The sequence below is a fragment of the Tupaia chinensis genome, unplaced genomic scaffold (assembly GCF_000334495.1).
Source record: "Tupaia chinensis unplaced genomic scaffold, TupChi_1.0 Scaffold143814_1, whole genome shotgun sequence".
NCBI lineage: Eukaryota > Metazoa > Chordata > Mammalia > Scandentia > Tupaiidae > Tupaia > Tupaia belangeri.
The window spans coordinates 20,274-29,718 of NW_006203664.1; the positions used below are offsets into that span (position 1 = coordinate 20,274).

The following is a 9,445-nucleotide window of genomic DNA, read 5'->3' on the forward strand; positions in this document are numbered from 1 at the left end:
GGGGGTGATTTCTCGCTTTCTGTCTCTCTGTCTCTCTCTGTCTGTCTGGCGAGCGCATGCGTCCTATAGCGAAAACCTCTCTTAAAAAAGAAAAAAAGAAGAAGAAGCTACGTGCCCTAGTCCTGAGGTAGAGACAAGTGTTCCTTCCTTCCCCACTGCTGAGGTTGGGGGAGGTTATGGGGCTGGTGGTGGGAATCACTGTATTGGTCTCCAGACTCCTACCTCTGGGCCAGCAAGTGTGTGGAGGTTAAGGTAGCTAGATCCCACATGGAATTCTGTGGTTTGAATCCTGGATCCAGAGGTTTGAAAATCTTGCAGATGCATGTGTGTGAGTGTCCAAAATCCTGAGAGGAGAATGGGGGAGAAGGGATTGTGGCATAGCCATCCCCCTGGGGGGTGATTTCTCCCCCCCAGCCCCCCACTGCATCTGGCAAGCACATGTGCCCTGCGGCAAAAGAAAAAAGAAACCTGCCTCTAATTTTGTTAAAAGAAGTATTTATTTTAGTTTATTAATTATTATTATTATTAATTTTTAACTTGCTATAGGGTACATGCACCCACCAGAGAGAGAGAGAGAGAGAGAGAAAGAGAGAGTAAGAAAGCAAGCCGCCAGGTCTGGAACGTGAACCACAGTTGACTATGTGGGAGTCCAAAGATGTAACCGGCTGGTCTTCTAATTTTTTAAAGCTCCTCTTAGTCTCTCTTTTGTGTCCAGGGAGTGAGGGTCAGTTCAGAGTCACAGAACTCCCTGTTAGTGGCCTCCTTTGCAAGCCCTGCCTCAGTGGCCTCGGCTCACTGCTGACTGAGATGTCACTGTCACCTGTCGTCTTGGGGTCTTAGCTGATACTGAGACAAGACAAGCCCCATTCTCTTATCTTGTTATACTTGTGTAAATGATTGCAGGCAGGTTTCTCTCACAGTGCCTGACTCATGCAGGACTAGAGAGGAGGAGGAGCTCCTGGGATGCCTAGATACGTCCAACCAAAATAAGGCAACGAGTGGGACTGGGTGGAGGCGTGCAGAGATTCTGTTGCACTGAGGGGTGGGATGGTGAGGTTGGGGAATGGAGTGACTTGGAGGAACTATTGGGGACTGAGAGAGAATGACAGAAATTTAGGGGGACTGGAGATAGCGGGGTGGCTAGGGGCTCAGAGGGATTGGGGTCATGGGGAGGATGGGGAGAGTAAGGGGGTGGGAACTGAGGAGGTTCAGGGGACTGAGACAATGAGGGGACAGGCAGTTTGGGGCAGGAAGACAGAGAAGAGATGAGGCAAAATACCAAGTAGGGAGAGCCCCGGGGAGTCAGTGAGGACTTGGGTAGCACTGGGAGTGATTGGCACTGTGTCTTGTGTGGGGAAATTTTTTTTCAAATTTCATTTTAGTAAAATATACATAACATAAAATTTACCATTTTAAACATTTAAAAAGAAATTGCCAGAGGTTGCAAGCACCCACCAGAGAGAGACAGAGAGAGGAGAGAGGGAGAGGGAGAGGGAGACCGCAACCTCAGTGGGGTGTGGCCATGCCTCAATCCCTTCTCTTCTCTTTCCCATCGTGTTGGAATTTGGGCACGTACACACATGTATCCAGTGTGGTTTTCCAAGCGACTGGAGCTGGGACTCCCGCCACGCTGCAGGCTATGTGGAATCTGACTCCCTAACCACGAGGCCACAGAGCCGACCCTAAGCATCTTGAAGTATACAGTTTGGTGGCATTAAGTCCATTCACTGTTGTACAACCATCCTTTGGAATGTGTATTTCCAGAACTTTCCATCCTCTCAAACAAAAACTCTATACCCTTTCAACAAGTCCCTCTTCCCCCAATGCCCTTCTCACCTCTATTCTACATAGAAGAAAAACATTTTTAAAAGAGATTTTTGCTGTAGGGTGCATGCACTTGTCAGAGAGACACAGACAGAGAGACAGGAAGAGAGAAATCACTACCCCTGGGGAGAATGGACACACCACAATCTCTTATCCTCCATTCTCCTCTTGGGATTTTGGGCATGCATGCACATGTGCCCAACATGAGTTTTATTTTATTTTATTTAATTATTTAGGAGAAGTTTTTGCTATAGGGCACGTGCACTCGCCAGAAAGACAGAGAGAGACAGAGAGATAGAAAGCGAGAAATCACTCCCAGGGGGGATGGCCACACCACAATCCCTTCTCCTCCATTCTCCTCTCGGGATCTTGGGCCTGCACGTGCATGCACCGAGCGTGAGTTTAAGCCACCAGGTCTGGGACTCGAACTGCAGTCGACTACATGGGAGTCCAGTGACATAGCCATTATGCCAACTGCTGGTCCCTCGACATGAGTTTTAGGCCACCGGATCTGGGACTCGAACCATGTTCGACCACGTGAGAGTTCAGTGACATAGCCATTAAGCCATCTGCTGGTCCCAGCATAGAGGAAATGTTAAGCCTCAATCTCCTTGTTCCTAGCCTTGTCCATAGCAGAGGTATGGGGAACAGGGAGGGAGGAAGGCACCGGCCTGGGTGTCCTAAAAGACAGAGGACGACAGAAGCTCTGTGGAGAGTGGAAAGACTGGGAGGATGGGCAGGGCTAAGCGAGTGGGGGCCTGGGAGGTAGTACAAGGAGCAGAGGGATCCTAAGTGACAGGCATCTGGGGGATCTGGCCGATGATGGGCTGAATGGGAAGCAGGGTAGCACAGCCCATCTTAAAAAGCCAGAACCCCTCCAGAGATGGAGTTCTCTGTCCCCCCCCACCACCACCACCACCCCATGACCGCCTGCAGCAGCTGGCACTGTGGTGTGGTGTGGTTATTCAGATTCCAGCTGTTGGGCTCTCCCCGCCTCCCCCACACCCTGCTGCCAGGATGAGCCCTGCCCCAACTCCATGGACTCATCCTGTCTGGGGAGCCCTGCCTTTTCTTCTCACCAGGTCCAGGGTCTTCCAGTGGCTGGAGGTGCGTGCTTTATTTACATGGGCAGGGTGGAGATTTCAGTGTAATGGCCCATCGGGAAAGCAGGAAAGTGTCCCGCTCCAGGCCTGAGCAAGGGATAGAGAATAATGGATCTCTAACCAGGCTAGAGCAGAGGGCCAAGCTCGCTGGGGGAAATGGGAGGCAGTTGGTGGTCCTGGGGTCTGGGGACAACAAAGGACTGAGTGTCTGGAAGGGAGAAGAAATAGAACCCGCGGCCGGAGGGCAGCACAGAGGTAACACAGCAGGGCCATGCGGGACCCACATGAGCAGATCCTGACGTGTCCTGGGGCCTCCCTGTGCTCGCCTGTGCTCAGGGCTGGCTGAGAAGGGGATGGATCGTGCTGTGAAGACCTTGCCTCCCCCTTCTCTCTCTCAGGGGAAATAAATAAATAAAAATTTTAAAAATAATTATCTTATTTATGGGGCCAATGAGTGGCGTGGTGGTTGGGGGCGCTGGACTCCCACATGGCCGACCGTGGTTCAAGTCCCAGACCTGGCAGCTTGCTTTCTCTCTCTCTGTCTCTGTCTTTCTCCAGTCAAGTTTAAATAGATAAATGAATAAATAAATAAAATAAAACTGAAAAATAAAGAATAATTATATTTAACTTTATTTATTATCATTATTATTTTTGAATTTTGACCAGAGAGAGAGAAAGCAAGAAAGCAAGCTGCCAGGTCCAAGACTCGAGCCACTGTCAGCCATGTGTCAGGCCAGTGTCTCTAACCACCATGCCACCTGCTAGACCCAGTAAATAGTTTTTTTTTAAAGGTTACAGAAGTAGGACAGAGGCCTAGCAGTGAAACCCAGCTCCCTGAAATAATAGTGACCTACCCAGTGGCTTGTCACCATGCCCTCTGACCTGGCCAAGAAGGAAGCCGCTGAAGCCCGACCGCGGCCCAGAAAGGGACTTGAAGAACATGGAGATGCTGTCACAGAGCCACAGGTGGCAGAGGAGAAAAATGAGGCCGATGGCAGAGAGACCACCGGAGTGGGTTTGCTGACCAAGGAACCAGAGGACTTTGAGATGAAGACAGCTGCCGTCGCTGGTGTCCTGGTCTCTCACCCTGATGGTACTGATGTCCACATCCGCAACCTGTCGCCTTTCACGGTCAAGAGCTGCTCAGTGACGCCATACTGGAATTACACTCAGGGCGTGGTATGGCCTCCTTGGCTTAAAAGGAACTGGAGAGTCCACGCTGCTCTCTGCTGTGGGGAAACGTGAAGTGCCCATCCCTGAGTACATGGACTCTACCATCCGACTCGAGAGACGCCTCCTGGTGACGAGACACCCTTGTAGCATGTGATGGAAGCTGACACACAGCGGGCCATGCTGGAGGAAGCTGAGAGGCTGACTCATGAGGACAAGGAGTGTGAGAAGCTGGTGGGGCTCTCTAAACGCCTGGAGGCACTGGATGCCGACCAGGCGGAGATGAGGGCCTCACGGATCTTGCACGGACTGGGCTTCATACCCGCCATGCAGCGCAAGAAGCTGAGAGACCACTGGGGGCTGGATAATGAGGGTTGCCCTTGCCAGAGGTCTTCATTCGGCCCTGTGTGCCTCTCCTGGACGAGCCCACACGTCACCTGGACCTAGAGGCCTGTGTGTGGTTGGAGGAAGAGCTAAAAACTTCCAAGCACATCCTGGTCCTCGTCTCCCATCCCAGGATTTTCTGAATGGTGTCTGTACCGACATCATTCACGTGCACAAGACACCCAAGTATTACACGGGTAATGACGATCAGCAGGTGAAGACACGGCTAGAGCTGGAGGAGACCCAGATGAAGAGGTTCCACTGGGAGCAGGACCAGATCGCGCACATGAACTACATCACGAGGTTTGGTCATGGCCGTGCCAAGCTGGCCCAGCAGGCCCAGAGCAAGGAGAAGACACTACAGAAAATGATGGCATCAGGACTGACACAGAGAGTCGTGAGTGACAAGACACCGTCATCTTATTTTCCATCATGTGGCAAAATCCTGTCATGATGGCGCAAAACGTGAGCTTCAAGTATACAAAGGATGAGCCTTGCATCGACAATAACCTTGAGTTTGGTATTGGCCTTGACACTCGAGTGACTCTGGTAGGGCCCAACAGAACCGGGGAGCCCAGTCTGGAACCAGTCAGATGGACAGACGTGCTGAGTGTGTCTGACCCGGCTGGCGTGGCAAAACCCACACATGCTCTTCCTGGATGAGCCCACGAGTCACCTGGATATGGAGACCGTCGACGCACTGGCAGACACCGTCAATGAGTTTGAGGGTGGTAGGATGCTGGTCAGCCGTGACTTCAGAGCATTCAGCAGGTTGCACAGGAAATCTGCGTCTGTGAGAAGCAGACAATCACTAAGTGGCCTGGAGACATCCTGGCCTATAAGGAGCACCTCCAGTCCAAGGTGGTGGGATGAGGAGCCCCATCTCACCAAGAGGACCCACAACGTGTGAGCCCTCTGCCCGGCCTGGGGTCAGGAGCTCCATCTGGGAACTAACAGCTGCTACCCTGACCAGCTGCTCAGAACAGGACCCTGGGGCTACACCCCTGCATTGCTGCAATGCCATCCCCGGCCTCTCCCTGGCCCCTCCCCGGCCCCTCCCTGGCCCCTCTCAGGCCCCTCCACCTGCCTTAGCTGCACTCTGTTATCTTACCTTCTAGTTATGTGTTTCCATGTGTGGACTCCACTGGTGCCGCCCTCCAGCTGGTTGCTGGTTTATATATATATATATATTCACATACATATATATTCATATTCACACACACACACATATGTATATAAAAGTAGGGATGATTTGGGGTTTGAGCTGATGTTGATAAGGGACTAGGAGCAGCAGGAGCCTAGAGAGATGGGAAGAGCTGAGATTCCAGATGGAATGGAATAAGAGGGACCGCGTGGCGGTGAGTGGGGTGTATCAACAGGAAGAGATGGCCTGGGAGGGACTGGGAGAGCAGGGGGTCAGTCCATGCCAGGGTCTGCAGTGGGCCTGGAGGGCCGGGCAGTGTCACACAGGGACCATAAGGAGTGAGCAGGTGGAGAAGGAGCTGAGGGTGAAGGGGTGGGATGGCCACGGGAGGCCTGGGAAAAGGTGGGAGCTACAGGGCACTGTGGGAGGAGCTGAGAGCAGGGAGCTGCACTCAGGGGAACACTCCCGCTGTGAGTAAGAGGTTTCTCAACCTCTCCTGTTGCCTGGTCTAGGCGTTACTTTCACTCCTCCCTCCCCACAATCCCTCCCACCTCAGGCTGTTACTTGCACTCCTCCCTCCCCGCAATCTCTCCCACCTCAGGCTGTTACTTGCACCTCTCCTGGTGCCTGGTTTTGGCGTTACTTGCACCCCTCCCTCCCCGCAATCCCTGCTTTCACTCTGCTCTCACCACCTCCATGCCCCATGGCAGGGTGGAGTCCTCCCTTTGCCTGAAACTCTCCAAAATGCTCTTATCTCCACCGTGGCCCCCATCTGGCCCCTGCTCCTTCTCCACGCCTTTGCCTGGTCCTCGATGGCTTCCAGCCTCACGGTCCTTCTCTTTGCTCCTCAGCCCTCCCCTCTGATCCAGCTGGGCTTTGCTTCTGCCTGAATGCTCTTCCCACGGGTCTTAGCTGCCTCAGTCTCACTCTCCGGTCTCAGCTAAAATCTCTTTCTCTGCACAGATCTTCTCGGGCCATCCTGGATAAAACAGAGCCCACCTGGCCTGTCATTGTGACATGAGGCCGTGTCTCTGACCAGCACCCACTCAGATAACTTAGTTATTCACGTGCAAATTGCCTGCCCCACCAGAACACGAGCTCCTTGTCCACTGCCGTGGCCTCAGCACCTGGAACAGTCCCCAGAAGATGGTAAGTGTCAATAAATGCTTGTCGATTACTGCTTGATACGTTCCCACCCACCCATGTTCTTGGCAGCACTAAGTACAATAGCCAAGAGGTAGAAGCAACCCAAGGCCCTATTGATGGATAATAGAGAAACAAAATGTGGTAAACATACACAATGAAATATTAGCCTTTAAGGGGCTGGCAGGTGGCGTGGTGGTTAAAGGCGCTGGACTCCCACATGGTTGACTGCAATTCGAGTCCCAAACTTGGCGGCTTGCTTTCTCACTTCTCTCTCTCTCTCTGGTCAAATTAAAACAAACAAATAAATAAAGGAAGTTAAATTTTAAAAAAAGAATCCTAAGAAAAAAGAAATATTAGTCTTTAAAAGGAAGGAAATCCTGTCACACTGGATGAATCTTGAGAACACCGTTCTAAGTGAAATAAGCAAGTCACAAAAAGACAAATATTATATGAATCCACTTGTATGAGGTCCCTAGTGTCATCAAATTCATAAAAATAGAAAGTAGAATGGCAGTTGCCTGGGGCTGGGGAGGGGGAAGAGGAGTTGTTTTAAATAGAGTTTCAGTTTTGCAAGGTGAAAAAGTTCTGGAGATTGCACAACAATATGCATATGCTTCACACTGCTGAGCTGTGCTCTTAGTGATGGTTAAGATGGTAAATGTTATGTTTTGTGTATGTTATAATTTAAAAAATCTGATTGATACATTCATGAATTATTTTGTGATTTTTTTTAAAGAAGTTTTTGCAATAGGGCATCTGTGCTCGCCAGAAAGACAGAAAGAGACAGACAGACAGAGCGAGAAATCACACCCCCCCCCCAGGGGGAAAGGCCACACCGCAATCCCTTCTCCTCCATTCTCCTCTCAGGATCTTGGGCACGCACGCACAAGTGCCCAACATGAGTTTAAGCCACTGGATCTGGGACTCGAACTGCAGTCGGCTACATGGGAGTCCAGTGACATAGCCATTAATGCCAACTGCTGGTCCCTATTTTTGATTTTTTAATAAGAGATTTTTACCATAGGGCGCATGCACTTTCCAGAGAGATAGAGAAAGACAGAGAGACAGAAAGTGAGAAATCACTCCCTGGGGGGATGTCCACATCACAATCCTTTCTCTTCCATTCTCCTCTTGGGATGTTGGGCACGCACACACGCACCTGTGCCTAGTGTGTTTTAAGTTGCCGGGTCTGGGATTTGAACCATGGTCGACTACATGAGAGTCCAGTGACATAATCATTATGCCATCTGCTGGTCCTTATTCTGTGTTTTTTAAGAATTATTTATTTAATTTAATTTAATTTATTATTATTATTACTTTAATTTGCTAGAGGGCACATGCACTCACCAGAGAGGGAGAGAGAGAGAGAGAGAGAAAGAGAGAGAATGAATGGGAAAGCAAGCCACCAGGTCTGGGACTCAAACCACAGTGGGCCATGTGCAAGTCCAGTGCCTCAACCACCATGCCACCTGCTGGTCCCATGTTCATGACTGGTTGATCTCTTGGTGGATTGTTCATTTTAATATTTTGCTCTGCCATACAATGGATATTATTCAGCTGTAAAAGGATGATGGACTGACGTGCTACGATGTGGATGACCTTTGAAAACACTACGCTAAGTGAAAGAAGCCCGTCCCATGAGATGGCAACGTAGGATTCCTTGTGTACGAAATGCCCAGGAGCAGCAAATCCCCAGGACAGAAAGCCAGTCAGTGGTTGCCAGGCTGGACCCAGGGGACGGTGGGACTGCGAAGCAACTGCTAATGGGTACTGGGTTTGTTTGGTGTGACGCACGTGTTCTGAAATGATTGGTCTAGAGTGGGGATGGTGCACAGCTTTGCCAATATACTAAAAACCACCGAATTACATCCGTAAAATTCACTTGGAAGACCTTAATTACGTCTTCCTTTTTTCTTTTTTTTAATCTATGTCTCTGTAATCCTCCTAGAGAAGATAAGAGACTCGTGTCTTAGCTTGGAGTCTTTCTGAAAGCACAGGCCGTGAGGGACTCTCACGTAGACAGCTTACCTGGGTGGAGATGGCAGGAAGCCAGGCAGCAGGGTCAGGAGGGTGAAGGATGGGGAGAAAGCTAACCTGAGTGTGTCCCTGAGGTCACTCCTGGGAGCAGGTTAGGCTGAGTTCCCTGGGGACCGTCCAAGAAGCGTGGAGAAGACCTCTCAGAACTGTGTACTTGGAGCCAGCGAGAGAAGCACTTCTCCACTCGCTCCCGTTCCTTGTGACCGAGAGCTGGCTCTGGAGGAACTGACTCCCCAAATCTTGGATTGTGGCATGACCACACCTCACTGGGGGAGAGGGTGCTTTCTCTCTCGCTCACGACCATACATACCCACTGGCACTAATAAATAAAACAACTGAAAAGGTGGGCTGGTCTGTCTGTCCCTGGTCAAATTAAAATAAATAGATGAAATTAAATAATTATTTTAAAAATTTTCTAAAAAAAAAAAAAAAAAAACATGGGCTGTATATTTGACTGCACATAGCTTGGGAGAAACGTAACAAACCTGAAGATTAAAGTGAGGAAACCTGGTTCCAGCAGTTGGCATAATGGTTATGTCGCTGGACTCCCATTTAGTCAACTATGGTTCGAGTCCTGGACCCGGTAGATTAAACTCACAGCAGGCGCGGGTGCGGGCCGGCCCCAGAACGCGAGGCG

At 50.4% G+C, this 9,445-nt stretch overlaps 1 pseudogene; it reads left to right on the plus strand.

Annotated features, from left to right (window-relative positions):
• The first annotated feature begins 3,797 nt into the window (after positions 1-3,797).
• On the plus strand, positions 3,798-5,144 carry LOC102480120 (ATP-binding cassette sub-family F member 2 pseudogene; annotated as a pseudogene).
• Positions 5,145-9,445: the final 4,301 nt, after the last annotated feature.